The following is a 20,314-nucleotide window of genomic DNA, read 5'->3' as shown; positions in this document are numbered from 1 at the left end:
ACAAAAACCCACCAATTCACTATCTCAACAAATTAGAATACTTCATAAGACCAATAAAATATTTGCCTTCTCTAAAGTATGTTCATTTACTGTACATGTACTCAATATTTGGTAGGGATTCCTTTGGCTTTAATTACGGCCTCAATATGGCATGGCATGGGGGTGATCAGTTTGTGGCACTGCTGAGGTGATGTGGAAGCCCAGGTTTCTTTGACAGTGGCCTTCAGATCATCTGCATTTTTTTGTCTCTTGTTTCTCATTTTCCTCTTGACAATACCCCATAGATTCTCTATGGGATTCAGGTCTGTTGAGTTTGCTGGTCAGTCAAGCACACCAACACCATGGTCATTTAACCAACTTTGTGCTGTGGGCAGTGTTGGCAGGTGCCAAATCCTACTGTAAAATGAAATAACCATCTTCAAAAAGCTGGTCAGCAAAACGAGGCATTAAGTGCTCCAAAATTTCTTGGTAAACAGGTGAAGTGACTTTGGTTTTCAAAAAACTCAGTGGACCAACACAAGCAGATGACATTGCTCCCCAAATCATCACAGACTGTGGAAACTTAACATTGAACTTCAAGCAACTTGGGCTAGGAGCTTCTCCACACTTCCTCCAGACTCTAAGAACTTTGGTTTCCAAATGAAATACAAAACTTGCTCCCATCTGAAAAGAGGACTTTTGAGCACCGGGCAGCAGTCTAGCTCTTCTTCTCCTTAGCCCAGGTAAGATGCCTCTGACATTGTCTGTGGTTCAGCAAATTCCTTGACATGTCTGTGTGGTGGCTCTTGATGCCTTGACCCCAGCCTCAGTCCATTCCTTGTGAAGTTCACTCAAAGTCTTCAATTAATTTAGCTTGACAATCCTCATAAGACAGCAGTTCTATTGGTTGGTTGTGCATCTTTTTCTTTTACACTTTTTACTCAATTTTCTGCTAACATGTTTGGAATCAGCGCTCTGTGAACAGCCATATTCTAATTTGTTGAGGGCCAAAATCATCACAATGAAAAAAAAAAAAAAAGACTTAAACTACTCCAGTCTGTGTGCACTGAATCTATTTAATACAGAAGTTTCACTATTTGAGTTGAATTACTGAAATAAATGAACTTTTCCACAACATTATTTTTTATTGAGATGAATCTGTACATCATTTAGTTTTTTGATATGAATCTTTCTACACAAGACCATGCTTACTCATCTGGTTGTTTGACTACATTTAATACATGAAATATTTATCTGACTAGGAGAAGTTACATATACAGGGGCTCTTGGGATACAATTTTTCCGCAGAGTCTAGAGTTAGAGTGGTGTTCCCAGGCCGAAAGCTTCTAGCGGAAGACGTCTCTATGGACCATCATTCTTGCTGGATAGTCTTCATCGTAAACACCTAAGGGTCACTGATGCCTAAAGTTTAGGACTTCTTGAGAGCCAGTTCCCTCTTGGGAAGGGTGGTGTATACCACATTACACAGTCTCTCCTCAGTGTCCTCAGGAAATCAATCTGCCAACCCTGCCAGTATTTCAGGGCACAGCAGACTCCATGTGAGCACTTCTCTTAGTTAGCACCTGGAAATGTAGTAGTGCTAAGTTGCTCTTGACCTCCACGGATGTTTCCGGATCAGAAACTTCAGCCATCTCCTGCCAGTGTGCCACTTTAGGGCACCAAGCTAATTTCTCTGATTACACCAGTGAGCAGTCTCAAGTGGCTGATTCCCTTAGTATACTATTTGGCAGTGAGAAAACTACTACCAAACATGTCTCAGTGGGTCCTGCAAACTGTAATGAGAGGCAACAGAATCCAGTTCTCTTCTCCTCCGCCTCAATTCAACAGCAGGCTCTAGTGATGGAACAGAAGTAGACACTCTCTGAGGACGGAGGCCATCGAGGTGGTCTCTCCTCACGTTGCAGAGTCTGGGTCCTACAGCCGGTACAGTACTTCAATGTTCCAAGGAAGGATGAAAGGTTGCGTCCTATTTTAGATCTGCATCTTTTGAACCGCTCGGTCAGGGGACTGAAGTTCAGCACACCGAGGACTCCTAGGACTCAGAGGACTGGTGTGTCACAGTCGATCTCAAAGATGCACTTATCTACATCCTTCCTTGTAATAGGAAATTCCTGAGATTTACATTTTGGGGCAAAAGCTTACCAATACCGGGATCCTTCCTCTGGCCTTGCACTCTCACCCACACTTTCACAACTCAACCATATCAATGATTGGTTGATATTAGCTCAATCAGAGTGGATGATGGTTCAGCACTGAGGTGTCATTCTCGCTCACACAAAAGAGCTGGGGGTAAGACTTAACGCCAAGAAAAGTGTACTTTCTCCAGTACAGAGAACAACTGATCTGGTCATGGTGTGGGATTCAACCATGATCCAGGCACATATGTCTTCTGGTCGGATTGAGTCGATCCTTGATGCAGTCATGAGAGTCAGAGAAGGCCGGTAACTCACTGTCAAGCAGTTCCTGCTTGGGTCTGATGGCAGCTGCATCCAGTGTGAAAACTCTTGGCTTGCTGTAGAGGAGACCCCTACAGTGGTGACTCAAGACCAACGGGTTTCTCCCAGAGGGGAAACCCGCTTTGCATGCTCAAGGCCACACGGAGGTGCCTACATTGCCTTAGACATGTGGAGGAAACCTTGGTTCTTGTCTCAGGTCCAGGTGAGTGGAGCTCCTTGTTGTTCATAATGCTAGCGACAAACGCATCCCTCACCAGTTGGGGTGCGGCCATGGGTGGCCACCCTGTCCACGGTCTGTGAAGTGGTTGCCATCTGAAATGACATATAAACTGCCTGGAGATGCTGGCTGTGCATCTAGCACTAAAACACTTTCTCTTAGACCTAAGAAGTCACCATGTTTAGGTGTGCAAAAACAACACAGCATTGGTCTCCCTTATATCAACCACCAACAGGGCTGCGCTCACGCCGTTTGTACAAACTAGCTTACCAGATCCTTGTGTGGTCCCAGGGCAAACTCCTCTCGCTGAGAGCAGTTCACATTCCTGGGTATCTGAATATGGGAGCAGACATCCTGTTAAGGCAGGGGCTGGGGAATGGATGCTTCTGCACGAGGTATTGAAGCAGATATGGATATTTTTAGCCAGGCTCAGGTGGACCTGTTTGTGACTCGAGAGACATTACACTGACTCATCTGGCTCTCTCTCAGACTCATCCAGCTCCATTGCGTACAGACATGGCCGAGGCTTCTTCTGTATGCCTTTCCCCTGATTGCTCTGCTCTCAGGAGTTCTGGAGAGAGTGCACAGAGACGGTGTCCTTCTGCTGTTAGTAGCCCCATTCTGGCCGGGCCGAGTATAGTTCTCTGACTTGATTTCCCTCCTAGACGGCTCTCCAGTGGAGATTCCCATCAGGAGGGACCTCCTGTCACAGATGGAGGGCATGCCCCTGCTTGGAGTTGGAAGTTATGGGTGTGACCCCTGAGGGGGCAAAGCTCGTAGCTTCCGGTCTCTCAACCGAGGTTTCTGAGAAACCATTCTCCAATCCAGAGCCCCCTTAAGGAGGTTTAGTTGGAAACTTTTCACCTCCTGGTGTGGAAACTGCCAGCTCAACCCTGTTAACTGCCATGTTGGTACAGTTCTGGATTCCTGCAGTCCCTTCTCTCCACAGGGTTGACCCACTCCACCTTTAAAGTCTACATGGTGGCCATTGCTGCCTACCGTGCCCCTCTCGGTGGCCAGTCAGTGGGCAGGCAGCCTCTGGTTGCATGTTTCCTCTGCTGTAAGCTGAGGCTGAGGCCTCTGGCCAGAATAAGCTTATGCTAAGCGTTGGATCAGGATGTTATCTTAAAGCCTTGAGCTCTCTGATCTTCCCTTTCATTACTTGTCAGGCTCCTTGGTCCTTCTCTCACTTTAGCTGTGCCCTTCCACACTAGGCAAAGATTTGAAAGTCGGGCAGCTTGGGCATAGTCATTTCCAATTAATCCTCCAGCGCAGCTTGAGTTCCTGAAGAGGAACATCTCAGGTTATGCATGTAACCATGGTCCCTCGAGGGAACAAGATGCTGTGTCTCAGAGCCATACTTCCGGCATCCCTGCCAGTGCTCGCTTCTTTCCAAGAGGCTGACGCCAGTTTCAATGCATTTGCTTTTAAACTTCCTGGTTGCTACGTCACCCTGCCCGTGATGTCTTGTCCATCCATTGGACTGATTACACATATGGTTCAGAGCCGGTCACACTGAAGGGCGTTCCCTATGGAATAAAATCACTGTCAAAAATAATCGTACATAATTCAAAACATTTGTGTGTAATTTTAATATACTCGTGCGTAATTTAAAACTATTGTACATAATTCTGTTTTTTGTCTGAGTTGGATTCCAAAATCTACGGCCACGACAGTTTACAGATACGCGATTTTGTGTGTTTTTTAGAGTACAACTCTAAAATGTAAGACTGTGACAGTTTACAGACACGGCGCTTGTTTTCACAATAGCTCTGTTACACACACGACATCCAAAATTATGACCACGAAATGCGGTGTGCGAAACGGCTGTCAAAAATACGTCATCAAGGTCACAGGAAGTAACTATCGGAGGGAAGATGAATCGATTCAACGAAGAGTCATACTCTTAATCGCTATTGGCCAATAGATTCATAGAAAGCGATAAATTAAACACATAATCCTATAAAACCAATTTAAATGTATCCAATGTAAAAACAGCGTTAATGATGTAAATAATATTATTTTAAATTACTTTCGAAAGTACCTTCAAAACGGCTTACTGACGTAATCACCACGTTTAGGTCTTCGTTTATCAATAATCAAAAACAGATTACAATTATTTTTGAGAATATAAACGTCTCTTAACACAGTTGGTTGCACTTGATGTTCTTAAGTTAAAGTAATTTAAAGTCAGCTGTATTTGTTAACATTAGTGAACTAAGAAGAACAAACAACGTACAGCTGTATTTTAATAAACTAACAAAGTTTAATAAATACTGTATCAAATGCATTGCTCATAGTTAATGTTAGTTAATACATCAGTCAACAAATTAAACTTTATTGTAAAGTGTTACCACTAGAAAACTAGGTTTTGCCTGATAGAGAAAAATTTGTAAAAAATTAGTCAGAAGACTTTAGTACTCTTGTTTTAAGTGACATTAACCAATTAAGCAAACAGACACAGGTTTATCCACTAAAACATTTATTTAGCTTTCAGTTTCAGTCACCAATTCAAGTAAAAAGATAGATAGATAGATAGATAGATAGATAGATAGATAGATAGATAGATAGATAGATAGATAGATAGATAAACCACTCATTCATTAATTCATTCTGTAGTAGCAGTACATAGAACAGAATCCAGCAAACTCTTTGTCTGAATAGAAAGCTGTGAAGAAGCCCTTCTTTCCAAGACCACAGTATCTACATCTATCGCATCTGCTGAGCTCCAGCTCCACTCTGTGTGTCTTCCTCACATCTGGACTGACAGACTTCCAGTCAACTATAACTACACAAGAGAAAAACAAATGTTGAGAGATTCAAATAATAAGTAACCTATAAGTAGAATAAAATATCCAATAAAAGAAGCGCAAGTGTCTGAGAGTGCAAGTCTGCAGCCAGACCCTTCTCCATTATATTATAATACAACTGTACTACGGACTCTTCACTGAGTAACAAAAGTGCATATGCTTCCTGTGCATGGTTTCTAAAAGAATGGAATCAGGAATAAGTTGACTGGGACTCATCTATACCACAGGTTATACTAATATTTACATTTATTCATTTGGTAGATGCTTTTATTCAAATCGACTTACAAATGAGGAAAGAGTTGAAGCAATCAAAAACAACAAAAAGAGCAATGATATATAAGTGCTTTAACAAGTCTCAGTTAGGTTAACACAGTACACGTAGCAAGGGCTTTTAAATAACATAATAAATAAAAAGAAAACAGATATAATAGAAAAAGAATAGAGCAAGCTATTTGGTTCATGTGCATGTACCACTCCAACATGTTGGGTTAACTTCACAAGAGTGAATGTCCTTCGAGTGCACTTTGTGCAATGGTACAGTCAAGGCATGAGGATCTAATACAAGAGGGAAATCATTCAGAGTAAAGTTACTGACAGTGCTTGTCTCCATCTTTTAATGTTGAAAATGTGCTCTGAAGGAAAGTCAGTGTCTTTCTCAGGTGTGGTGGATATGCAATGTTGAAAGCAAAATGCATCCAGAAGGCTGTTATGAAGGCTTCATCAAGGCTGGTGCACTGGCACTCATCTGTTCCATCTTCTGTCACCTCACTGAGCCCTCGAACTATGATTGACATTTTACAGTCAGTATCCATCAGGTGTATGGTAGGAAAGGTGTAGCCGGGTCCCCCTTTCATAAAATAAATAAATAAAAATAATAACAACAACAATAATAACAAAAAATAAAGAGAAAAAAAGAAAACACTTTTCAGATTCATCAGATTCTGTTCCATTCTCTTTGGCTCAGACGGTGTAGCTACATACATTGCAGAACTTCAGAAACAATCAGAAGCTAATGTATGAGGTTCTTGTCTAGACTGATAAATCTTACATTGTTTTCTAAAACTATTGCTTTAAATTTTTAACAGATGGGCTAAAAAGGTACAGAAGAATATTACCTGAAAAGATTTGAAACAAGATATTTTACAGTTGATGAGTTTTTCTTTACTATACTCACTCCAGCAGGTGTCCTGAAGTATGTGTATTTTTTTGAGTACATCCTCCTCAGACATTCCTTCAGTGCTTTCTCAGCGTCTCCAAGAGAATGTTCCTGCCGTGTGGTCTTTGACAGTCCATGTGTCTGGATGTGTTTCACTTTGTAGCACATTCACATGTGCCTCAACAGATATTGAATCCTCCCCAACACAAGCTTCCTTCATCAAAACAACAGAAAAAGATCATGCTTAGACCGTGACAGATCTAAAAAAACATCTAAATACTTACTGAACAAGGTGCTTTAGATATAAAAAATAATAAAAACATTGAACTGCATAAACATTAAGATGATGGTCAGGCAGTGAAGAAGTGGAGTACATACAAAAAGGATTTAAATATCTGTAGTAAAGTATCTTCCTTACATTAACCTGCACTAAGTGAAAATGTAAAATTGATTAACAGTGCAAAAATAAATTCTGCATATGGCAATGTGCTTACATATTCTACAATAACCTGCAAGTGGAGCTCGTTCTGCTTTACATTTCAGGTGTAGGTGTACAATATTGTGTGTGATTACATTATGTTGATAGAGATAAATCAATGGTTTAAAAACAATTTAACTTACACAGTCATTTCTTTCTGTATGTATGTGCTAATTTGCATAAATACCACAACAGATCTAAACATTGGGTATAGCCAGGTTAAAATGTCTTGTTTGATCTTGTTGATAACAGTAAAATACTTAATATTAAAGTCTGAATGGAACCAGTTAGGCTACCCATGAGCATTAATACAGAGAGGCAGGAAGAAGTACTTTAGAAACCAGCCTTTATTAGTTTGGTCCGTGGGACTGTTTCTGGAAATTTACTTTTTATTTTGCCAACCTTTTGTCTTCTGCATTCTCCTTACTTTTGTCTCATGTTCTTGCCTCAGACTCGTCCCCCAGAAACAGCCCCAAATATAATCTCTTAAAAATTAATAAAAGAACCAGCCTAAGTAGGAATCAAAGTACCTCTTCCTGCCTCTCTGTATTAATGCACATGGGTAGCCTAAATGGGTTCCACTCAGATCTTAATATTAAGGCATTTTACTGTTATTTGTCAACAAAATTTAACAAGACATTTTCACCTGGCTAGACCCAATGTTTAGATCTGTTGTGGTATTTATGCAAATTAGCAAATATTTAATTAGATTATGCACCATTTATCCATGTTAACAAACGATTATTATTTCTGTAATATTGATACTCTCTGTTATTAGTTATAACTAACGTTAACCCTTAAACACAGGGGTCGTCAAGTTCGGTCCTGGAGGGCCCGTGTCCTTCAGAGTTTAGCTCCGACCTCATGACCGCCTGGAACAAGTTTGATGACCCCTGCTTAAACATGTCAGATCAAAAAATAATAATAATAATAATTAACTTACTAGAGACGAGGTGTGAGCGCTTGGCTGCTGATGCGCCATTTCGGCGCCAGTGGTTTAAAACTTTGGTGGGGCGCATGCGCACTTCGTTGAATCGATTCATCTTCCCTCGAATAGTAATGCCTGTGACCTTGATGACGTATTTTTGACAGCCGTTTCGCACACCGCATTTTGTTTCGTAATTTTGCATGTCGTGTGTGTAACAGAGCTATTGTGAAAACAAGTGCCGTGTCTGTAAACTGTCACAGTTGTACATTTTAGAGTTGTACTCTAAAAAACAAACAAAATCGCATATCTGTAAACTGTCGTGGCCATAGATTTTGGAATCCAACTCTGACAAAAAACAGAATTACGTACAATAGTTTTAAATTACGCACGAGTATATTAAAATTATAGACAAATGTTTTGAATTACGTACGATTATTTTTGAAAGTGATTTTATTCCATAGTTCCCAAAGCCACCTTCAATGCAGCGTCTCATTCCCTCAAAGAACCATGGCAGCATGCAAAACCTGATACTTTTTTATGTAACGTAAATTTATTTTACCAGACTTAAAGCATCAGTCCATAAATTTGTTTAATTAAAATAATTTAAAATCAATATTTGAGCAAATACATAACCAGCAGAATCAATCGACTTACTTATTCACAGATTCAAAATGGTTATTTTATAATAATGTTTTCTAATTTGAGTGGTTTGGGTAGGTGGTTTAAGCATCATTACTTCACATCCTCCAAACTACGAGGATCCAGCAGGTGGCGAATCATTTAATTATAGCCTATTCCCACAGCAGCTGGAATAATTAAATGTCAAAAAATAATTTTGATGGCAGATTGTATTCAAGAAAGATTATATGAAACATGTTAATTCAATTAAAATGATATTCCAGTTTTAGATGTTCTACTGATTATAGATAGCCTGGGTTTACACAAGATGTGTAATTTAAAGACAACCAGTTTGATGGGAGCATAGTTTTATTTATTGCTTTTTAGGTTACAATGATTTCTGAATATGAAATTCTAATTATATGACAATTAGAGATTAGTTTATATTATATATATATAGATGTTCTGCTCATGTTTTTTCCGGAATTGTTAATGTAATGTTTTCACACCACAGTCTGAACAAAATGAAGCATTTCTTGGTAACTGTTCAACAAAGTATTGATAGTTGCGTTAATATTGTCATACTAACAGTTGTCTGAAGTTTTAGTTGATTGTAATCCATTACATATCTATTTTACATTTAATTATTCAGTTTCTGTACCTGGACAACTACAAACTTAAAAAAAATGAAAGATTGTGTAAATAGCACAAATAAATAAATAGAACGAACATACAATTTAAACAATTTCAAACAGGACCCACAAGTACAACCTTCATCGGGGCCCCACAAACCCCAGCAACGGCCCTGAAGGACACCTCTGACTTTAAAAGATTTATTAGCATTCTTGTATAGTCGCAGGACCAGCCAAACTATGAAAAAAAAAAGTGTGACTTATAGTCCGGAAAATACGGTATATACATTCATTCATATATACATATATTATATTATATATAATGAAACCTTTTTTAATGATTAACACATTAATGCACTGAATTTCATTAATGACAGAGAAATAAATAACAGTTATGAGTGAAATTGTTAGTTTCAAAGATTTTAACTGCATCGTATAGCACATAAATGCAAGCACAATAGAATAATGTTATAACTAATATTTTAACATGCTTTACATGTATCTCTTCATGATGAATGACAAACATTTGTAATTTAAAGATGACTAATTATTAATTTCTTTTACAACATGATTCATTATCCATTCTTATGTTGTGGCTCAGATTGTTATCACATTGGTGAATCTGAGATAACAAGCTAAGCAAGAAGGTTAAGGGATTGGCCATTTACCATGATGACAGCAGTAAATAAACAGGTTAAGCAGGCTCTTTCAGTACAGCACTGTTCATCTTGTATTTTTAGTCCTGTTGTATCCTGTATCTTATCTACCTTAACATTGTGATCTCAAAGCGTGCAGGGCGACAGAGCTAATTAATCATGATTTAAGAACATTTAGCCTTATTTAAAGATTTAAGGTTGTTTTAACCTAGGCACAACTTCATCTCTCATCACTTATCATTATCATTCATTACATCTGCCTTTTAATGCCTTACAAACAATAGCAGAAAATTCTAGCCACTGCCTAGCAACTACTTTGAACGTCCTAGCAACCTCAAAGCAATTCCTTAGAAACCATTCAGAACTCAATTTGCTTATATTAATTACACATTCTTGTAAATATTAACTAAATTTTGTATTGGCCTTCAGGCCTTTATTATTATTTTTTTATCATGATCGCAGATTGTTGCTACTTTAAACATAAAATTATTTAAATATTTTCAAGAAGCCTTGTGATAAGCTGCATAATGTAGATTCATCATCATCCCCAAATATTTTGAAACTATTTACATCAAAATTTAACTACAACCTTATCAGTATGGTATAATTAGTTTGATGAAAAAGTAGTTTTTAGATTGTCCCATTTTTACACCAATTTTAAAGATTATTTGTACATTTTTAGAAATTGAGATTTATACATCATTGATGTATGGTTTATTAGGATAGGACAATATTTGGCTGAGATACAACTACTTGAAAATCTGGAATCTGAGGGTGCAAAAAAATCCAAATACTGAGAAAATCACATTTAAAGTTGTCCAAATGAACTTCTTAGCAATGCACATTACTAATCAAAAATTTAGCTTTGATATATTTATGGTGGGAAATATACAAAATATCTTCATGGAAAATGACCTTTACTCAGTACACTTTGGAATAAAAGAAAAATCTATAATTTTGACCCATGCAAGGTTTTTTTTTTTTTTTTGGCTATTGCTACGAATATACCCCAGTGACTTAAGACCAGGGTCACATACTGTATATGGTAAGTGAGAAAGTGAGATACAGGCTTCAGTAGTAAGTTGAGAGGGTAGTGACATCTAAAGTTGGTATCGTCTAAAGTAGCTTGCAGTATATCTTTAGATTTGCTCTTTGCAACTAATCTCACTCAGCCTTGAAGAACATTTGAGTGCACAGCCTCCACTATGAACTCAAAGGCGGAAAGGAGCAAAGATGGTTTTTATAACAGCTATGAAAGACCATGGACCTTCATTCATTAAATAAACAAAATCCTGTGACACTGAAGCAATGGCATCTAAATTTAGCTTCGCCATCACATGAATAAATTATGTTTTGAAATATATTAAAATAGAAAACTTTTTTATTTTATTATTTTACAATATTACAGTTGTTACTGTATTTTTAATCAAATAAATACAGCCTTGGCGAGCATAAGAGACTTCATTCAAAAACAATAAAAAATCTTATCAACACGAAGTGTCTGTTATTTTATTACATCATAGTATAGTATCTTATATATATATATATATATATATATATATATATATATATATATATATATATATATATATAGTATCCTAAATTACATAGCATCATGTACAGTATAGTATCATATCCATATGGTTTCTTTCTTTTTTCTTTTTTTCTTTCTTTCTTAAGAAATCAACACTTGGTTTCTCTGCAAAACTGTGCCCAAGGCCATTTGTTAAAAACACAATAAAACTGGTTTTGCATATAGAGAAGTGTAAATATGGCTGATTGTCTCCACAAAGCTGAAACAAATGCTAACCTCTAACCTTAATTTACATCCTTAATATGTTGGTAGCATATCCTTATAGCTAGCAATACTGGTTGTCACAATCAGATCCATCCATGACTTTTCTGAGTTGAATCCATGAAGTGTTTTCTTGACAGATGATTGCATGATTGAGTTGTGAGATTGACCAATGTGATCATTTGTGGTGGCAAGGTTTACGCTCAACTGGTTTAAAAAAAAATACAAAATTGAGCATTTGCTTTTAGCCTTGATTGTTGTTTTCCCACATTCCACGTTTAGAAAGAAAATGGTGAAAGAAGTTTCCGAGGTGGAGTCGTTCAACCTCTAACATATTACCTATTACTATAAAGAGAGAGAGAGAGAGAGAGAGAGAGAGAGAGAGAGAGAGAACCCAGACACCAACGTAGTGTTGGCCCAGATCCGGCCCAAATCTGGCCCACATGAGATCCATGCGGGCCAGATGTGGGCCAGATCTGGGCCGAAACTGCTTGCTGTCTGGGAATATTGAATTTATATATATGCAGGTATGCACTCAGTAAATTTTGTTTACTGTGTTGACACCTAAAGGTAGTTATTATTATTATTTTTAGTAGTAGTTTTAGTGGTAACAAACTCCATGTAGAATATTAGTATGTTTACACAACAATGATTGTCCTAAAATTAAAAATGTATTCCTTCACATTTTCGAAAAGTTCTGTGTACAGACGACAGTGTTGTCAAAACAATCCCTGTTCACACTGATCTTTGAAAATTATTAAAAAAGATCTATACTTTCATACCAATCAGTAGTTGATGTCATATAGTAAAAAAACAATAACAACAACAAACAAAAAAAACACTATGTGCCTGCACACAATCAAATTTTTATTCTGCATAGTTTATTGAGACGATAACTGCATTTTTTTTAAACATCTTGCACTTTGAAACCTGTTTCAAAAGTTTTTAGACCCCAAAATGACGCTGTCAGTGACATAAATGGCCAAAATGCATAAACGTTTTCTAAGTTTTTGAGTCTTTTCTCGATATATAATTCAGAGCTGTCGTAATCTATAATTATTACATTAAAGTTTTTGTCCCCAGTTGCTCTGTACACTTTTTCCATTTCCCTGATAAATTGTATGATCCATCTGGCCTGGTTTTTCACTATTGTAAGATAAATGAAGACTGCATTCATAATTTTGTCTTAGGAACACATGCAACAGACAATATCAGACATTAAAATACTGTTACATTTAATTGAATAATGGGCATTCAGGTTCCAATGTAAGTTTTTGATCAGGAAAATATTCACATTGTTGTAATAAACCTCGCACCTGCATTTGGATCTCTCCTGTGTTTCTTGTATCACCGTACGTGACAGAATGACTCCGTCATGCTTAGATCCAGCAGTGTGGGATTTCGTATCTGTTCCCCAGCTACCATGGAGGAACGAAGGGGGAGACTCTCAAATTTGACCACCCTTCGTCAAAGGGGGTGTGAGGTGGGTGGCCTGGCGCAATTGTTCTGGACCATGGCAGTCGGGTTGGACTATAATGATGCAGCACTGAAAGACTTATTTAATAATTGCCTGGATGACCCTTTGCTTCAATGGGAAATGAAGGGGTTGGAGATCCTGGACTTTTGGGGGTTTACCCATTAACTGCGCCATCGTGCTCAGTGGGATGCAGCAACCACACCTGAGTCTCACAGCACAAGATGGCCGCCAGCCCAGCACCATTGCACCGGTGCCCGAAGCCGAGGCATCTCAATGTCTCTACAAGCAGTCCAAAGTCAAGTCAGGTGCCCATTGACTTTCCAGAGTTGAGTCAGTTCCCGGTTGACCCTCTTGAGTCGAGTCAGGTGTTCATGGACCCTCCTGAGTCAGGGTTAGTCACCGTCGACCTTCCAGAGTCAGGGTTAGTTACCGTTGACCATCCAGAGTCAGGGCTAGTTCCTGTTGGCCTTCCAGAGTCGAGTCAGGTTCCAGTGAACTCTCCAGAGTCGAGTCGGGTTCCAGTTGACCCTCCAGAGTCGAGTCGGGTTCCAGGGGACCTTCCAGAGTCGAGTCGGGTTCCAGTGGACCCTCCAGAGTCGAGTCGGGTGCCAGTGGACCCTCCAGAGTCGAGTCGGGTGCCAGTGGACCTTCCAGAGTCGAGTCGGGTGCCAGTGGACCCTCCTCCTGAGGCAGGGCTAGTCACCGATGACCCTCCAGAGTCAGGGCCAGTCACCGATGACCCCCCCAGAGTCAGGGCCAGCCACCGATGACCCTCCAGATTCAGGGCCAGTCACCGATGACCCTCCAGAGTCAGGGCCAGTCACAGATGACCCTCCAGAGCCAGGACCAGTCACTGATGATCCTCCAGAGCCAGGGCCAGTCACCGATGACCTTCCAGAGTCAGGGCTAGTCACCAGGCACCTTCCAGAGACAAGGCGGGTCACCGTTGAACTTCCAGAGTCAAGTCAAGTCACTGGGTGGTCTGCTGCTCCACCCTGGGGGACTCCGGCCTCAACCACAGGGGCGTGCTTGTCTTCTGCTCCGCCCTGTTGGAATCTGGCATCGACCACAGGGGCGTTGTGGTCATCTGCTCCGCCCTGGGGGACTCCGACATCGACCACGAGGACGTGGTGGTCATCCGCTCCGCCCTGGGGGACTCTGGTGGCGACCACGAGGACGTGGTGGTCTTCTGCTCCGCCCTGGGGGGCTTCCGCTCTGACCACACGGACATGGTGGTCTTCTGCTCCGCCCTGGGGAGGGGTATCATGTTACTGTTTGTTTTCTTGTTTTGTGTCTTCACTCCTGTCCCTGTTCCCCTCTGTTAGTCTGGCCCTCCGTCCCTCCCCCTGAGCCTACACCTGTCCTCCTCCCTCCTGGTCTCCCTGTGTTGTTACATTCTGGTACCTGTTCCCCATGTTTTTCTTCTCTGGCCCTCCATCCCTCCCCCTGAGGCTCCGCCTGTCCGCCTCCCTCCTGGTCTCTGTGTTGTCTATCGTGGAGCGTCTGGAAGCCGCTCCGTAGAGGGGGGGTTCTGTCACAGTGTCTGGGTTGTGTTCCCTGGGTGTCCACTAGGTGTCCTCCGTTCCCACGGTGTCTGTCATCTTATCACTTCCTGTTCCCTTATTTGGTCACCTTCCTCCTTGTTTTAGTTAATTGATTGTTCCCCCACCTGTCTCCAGTTTCCCCATTATCCTTCTGTGTATTTATACCCGGTCTGTCTGAGTCTTTGTCACGGAGTCCTTGTTGTATGAATGATACTTTCCAGAGTCTGCTCTTCCCGTGTGTTTTTGTTTGTTTTTATGTTTTTGGAATTTCTGGTTTTTGACCCTGCCTGGACTGTTTACTCTTTTGGATTGCCCCTCAAATAAACCTCGCACCTGCATTTGGATCTCTCCTGTGTTTCTTGTATCACCGTACGTGACAATATGTAGAAACTGGGACAATAAATAAACAAAGCAAATGAACAGGGAAACAATAAGAACAGTAACACATTACAAAACAAGAGTCCTAAAACAAAAGAACACAGACTAGTTTTGTGCTGGTTTATGAAAGGTACAAAGAAATTCTAGCAACAAGCTAAAGTTACAGTTAAAAAAAATATATATATTTATTGTGTATGCACTTATTCAATTACTTGGATTAGATGTGGTGTGTTTTGAATGTGTTGAGTCTAAAGACACAAGTAGCTCCAGGTCAAATATCAAAGTTGTCATTTCATTATTATTGTAATGCATCACATTAAAAAACAGATACTGATAAATCTGATTAGTTTTACCTGCCACGATAACATGAACAGTAGCAGATGGATTCCAGCTGAAGGCTTTTGGACTGCAGAGAATTGTTTGCTTTTTTGAATCCTCAGCCGGTGCATAAACATAATGTGAAACAAGAGCTTTCTGACCTTGTGGGCCACAAGTTCAAGTTCCACCAGATAACGGCTGCCCACGTCCTTGTCTTCACGCATTACAACATTCACAACACGCAACAAGGAGTAGCCACTGTGAAGATGGAAACACTTATTATAGTATAACTCCACACCTGGTTTCTGTATTCTGTCATGTTGGAACAAAAAATATAAAAATAAATCATCATTATTGAAAAAATATTCACATGGGTGCATCTGAACATGTTGATCAGATAATTGTGTACACATACTTTTAGATTAAGCTATCACTGAAGTTGCATACTGGAACCATACGAATATGATTTTAAAAAAGTGACACAACTTGCCCCATTTGGAGGTAAGATGCATCATGTCAAATTAAGGCATTGAAGAATATCTACAAATTATTTACATTTTAAATATTGATATTCAAAGAAATGTTACATTCTTTTCTTCAGGTTTCACCAACTTTTCGAGGCTAAAGTAGCTTTTTTCAGTGCATAATTTTTCCCTATATATTTGTCTATTTATTGCCAAGCAATTTTAAATGAGAAGGGTTAAAAGAGGTTAACGCTGGACAAGCTTATCGTGTCTCTTCACTTGAATGCAATGCATTTAAAAAGGCTCTAACAATTGGCATGGCATGACTTTGGGAAATGTTTCCAGTTGTTCTGCAGGAATTTGCCACAGAGGTGGTTTGCTTTGAAGCAACATTGAGGGGTTTCACGTCATAGACACGCTGCCAGAAAGGACCTTCAGGACCTGAATTAAGCAAGTATTTCAATGGCACTATATGTAGTAAATGAATTGAGCCTACAAATATAAAAAACAAGGTGCTTTTTGAAGCATTCTAGGTTTTAACAAAGAACTGTCTTCAAAACAAGAACAGTTTCTCATTGTAGTGTAGGGTAAGATATGGACTCAAACCATCTCAGTGCTTATAATGTACTTTGTGAATCATTTATCTCCACTCATTTTCACTATTCAAAATATGTCGATGCAGGTCTTATATATTGTCCAAAGCTAATTTCCCTTGACAACACTGTCATACAGTTTTGGGGGGGCGATATTTTTTTTCCTGCTGTCAGCATATAGAAGCAAACAAAAATAAAATCCCGTAACTGAACAAACAGAAATTTGGCAATTAACATTAACCACAACAGCCTTGTGACATTAAAGGGATACTCCACCCCAAAATGAAAATTCATTTTTGGAACACAATTTAAGTTATTTTGGATGAAAACCAGGAGGCCTGTGACTGTCCCATAGACTGCCAAATAGGTCAAGGTCTGGAAAAGTATGAAAGACATCACGGTTGAACCACTGATGGCAGATGGACTATTCTGACGATGATGTCTTTCATACTTTTCTGGACCTTGGACAGTGTTACTTGGCAGTCTATGGGACAGTCACAGGCCTCCTGGTTTTCATCCAAAATAACTTAAATTGTGTTCCAAAAATATCTTAAATTGTGCTCCGAAGACAAACAAAGCTTTTAAGGGTTTGGAAACGACATGGGGGTAAATGATTAATCACAAAATTTTCATTTTGGGGTGGAGTATCCCTTTAACAAAAATAACATTTCAGAAGAACATTAACATAAGACCAGGATTGAATTTTCCCCCACATCAATCTTTTAATTAGTTTTTTGGAATCTTTATTTTCTAAGATTACTTTTAGAATATATGTTTTACCTGTATTTAGCATTTTTACATCAGGGTCTTCAACCTCGGTCAGATAAGAAGCAAGTCCTTTACTAAAAAAGTGAAGACACACAATACATGCCAAAGTAGAATGCAGTTACTTGCAAACAGGAAACTGATAAAGTTTACTTTATTAATAATGTAAAGACTATGAAACAAGAAAATGGAAAGGTGTATATTCAGATTAATGCAATTATGTATGCATCATACTCTGCCTGAAATGATGGATCTTGTCTGTAAAAGCACATCTCATCATTGTTTGCAGTAGTTTGCCTCGTGTAGTCATTTGGATACACTGACGAAAACTGAATCTACAAGAACAGAAACAGCCAAAGATACTCATTAACTCTTTACGGTTTAGTAGTTTCACTGTTTATTTATCTAGGTCAAAGTTACTTTATGAATATACTATTGTTATTTGATAAGTCATGTTAGTTCATAATACATTAACTAATTCTAATCTATACTTGAAATTAAAATGTATACCTGTATAGTTATATTTCTATCAACACATGTAGACTATATAACATAAAAAAATAAATAAATGCTTTAAAGTTGTTCATTTTTAGCTCATAGCAAATTGATGTGTTGTTTTTTTTTTTTTTTTTTTTTTTGTGGTTGCCAGTCTTACAATCAAATTACAATGAATTCAGACTTTAAATCAAATAGAAAAATAAAATAAAAAATAAAAACTTATTTTGCCATGTAGGAATCATTAACATTAACATAACATTAGCTGTAATGTTAGTATGGTAAAGCAATCACTCTCTTTGATATTTCTTTGATTATTATGCTAATGTTAGCTATTCCACCTCTCAAGGCTGTGATTGTATACTAGAAACCTTCAAAATCTAATTTGCCTGCATTGTTATTATTTGGGCCGGTTTTGTCAGAATCTTAGTGTAATGGAGAGATTAAAAAATGCTTAACTCACCAAATATACACCTTCACATCTTTTGATTTGTTTATTGAGCACGTAACTTGGATTGTAATGGCATTCAGGAAACAAGCCTTTCAGGTAGGATTCATCTAGAATTTGGTCTGTTTAAACAAAGAGAATATGTTTGGTCTGTTTAAACACTTAAATTGTCATTCAGGCAAGATAATTCTTCAGTTTTCAATTTAGGATATCCATAATGCTTACATTTATAGATGTGATCTCGTGGGTCTTCTCTGATTAGGTCTCCTGCAGGATGGGGTGAAATGGGCTCAAGGAGCCTATCGTAACTTGCTTTTGTTTGAGGTATGTGATCAATATCTCCCATTTGTAGAGAAGATTCATCTGACAAAACCCAACTGACCCCAACTAAGCAAGCCAGAGGCGACAGCGGCAAGGAACCGAAACTCCATCGGTGACAGAATGGAGAAAAAAACCTTTGGAGAAACCAGGCTCAGTATGGGGGCCAGTTCTCCTCTGACCAGACGAAACTAAGGAAAATTGTATTTCTAAGGAAAGATTGCGATCAAATACCACACCTAGGTTCCTAACTGATGATGAAGAATTGACAGAGCAACCATCAAGTCTTAGACAGTGTTCTAGGTTATTACATGCAGAGTTTTTAGGTCCTATAATTAACACCACTGTTTTTTCAGAATTTAGCATTAAGAAATTACTCGTGATCCAGTTTTTTATATATCAACTATGCATTCCATTAGTTTTTTCAAAATGGTGTGTTTCACTGGGCTGTGAAGAAATATAGAGCTGAGTATCATCAGCATAACAGTGAAAGCTAACACCATGTTTCCTGATGATACCTCCCAAGGGTAACATACAGGGCGTGTGCTCGTGATGGAGCCAGTGATGAATAGGGTTGGGAACCGAGAACTGGTTCTTATTCAGAAAAGAACCGGAACCGTGAGCAATTTCCAAGTTTTGGTTCAGGTGTGAGCCTTGACCGAGCAGGCTTGTGCCAGTGTTCTGATGATTCGGCATTTCTCATAAAGGATGCCACAAAGCAAATAACAGAATCGCTGTCATACCTCTTTAATTACTGAGACCATTGGCGTGAATGAAGCAGATTTCTCTAATAGAGAGACAAGCTTTTGAGCAGATTTGGGCTAGATTTCACTTCATTTGAACAGAAGCACTATTTCAGCATTACTGGACTCAGAAAGCTGTAAACTGACAATCTTGATCATTGAAGTCCTAACATAAGTTTTTGTGCATATAACTTCTAACATTGTACTTCATAAGGCATAAGCATCTATCAGTTTGGCAAGATTTGCACTGAATACTGAATGAAACAGCTTTCTCTAATAGAGAGACAAGCTTTTGAGCAGATCTGGGCTAGATTTCACTTCATTTGAACAGAAGCACTATTTCAGCATTACTGGACTCAGAAAGATGTAAACTGACAATCTTGATCATTGAAGTCCTAACATAAGTTTTTGTGCATATAACTTCTAACACATTAAAAACTGTCTTACAGCATTGCAGAAAACATTGTATTTCATATGGCATAAGCATCTATCAGTTTGGCAAGATTTGCACTGAATACTGAATGAAACAGCTTTCTCTAATAGAGAGACAAACTTTTGAGCAGATTTGGGCTTGATTTCACTTCATTTGAACAGAAACACTATTTCAACATTACTGGACTCAGAAAGCTGTAAACTGACAATCTTGATCATTGAAGTCCTAACATTAGTTTTTGTGTATATAACTTCTAACACATTAAAAACTGTCTTACAGCATTGCAGAAAACATTGTTCTTCATAAGGGATAAGCATCTATCAGTTTGGCAAGATTTGCACTGAATACTGAATGAAACAGCTTTCTCTAATAGAGAGACAAGCTTTTGGGCAGATTTGGGCTAGATTTCACTTCATTTGAACAGAAGCACTATTTCAGCATTACTGGACTCAGAAAGCTGTAAACTGACAACCTTGATCATTGAAGTCCTAACATAAGTTTTTGTGCATATAACTTCTAACACATTAAAAACTGTCTTACAGCATTGCAGAAAACATTGTATTTCATATGGCATAAGCATCTATCAGTTTGG

The 20,314-nt window shown here is 38.8% G+C and overlaps 1 pseudogene; it reads right to left on the bottom strand.

The window, feature by feature from the left end:
- Window positions 1-12,605: 12,605 nt before the first annotated feature.
- LOC127956337 (beta-1,4-N-acetylgalactosaminyltransferase 3-like) lies at window positions 12,606-19,242 on the bottom strand (annotated as a pseudogene).
- Window positions 19,243-20,314: the final 1,072 nt, after the last annotated feature.

The sequence above is a fragment of the Carassius gibelio genome, chromosome B4 (assembly GCF_023724105.1).
Source record: "Carassius gibelio isolate Cgi1373 ecotype wild population from Czech Republic chromosome B4, carGib1.2-hapl.c, whole genome shotgun sequence".
NCBI classification, from domain to species: Eukaryota; Metazoa; Chordata; class Actinopteri; order Cypriniformes; family Cyprinidae; genus Carassius; species Carassius gibelio.
Note: the sequence above shows the minus strand (reverse complement) of the source record. Positions and strands in the feature narration are given on the sequence as shown.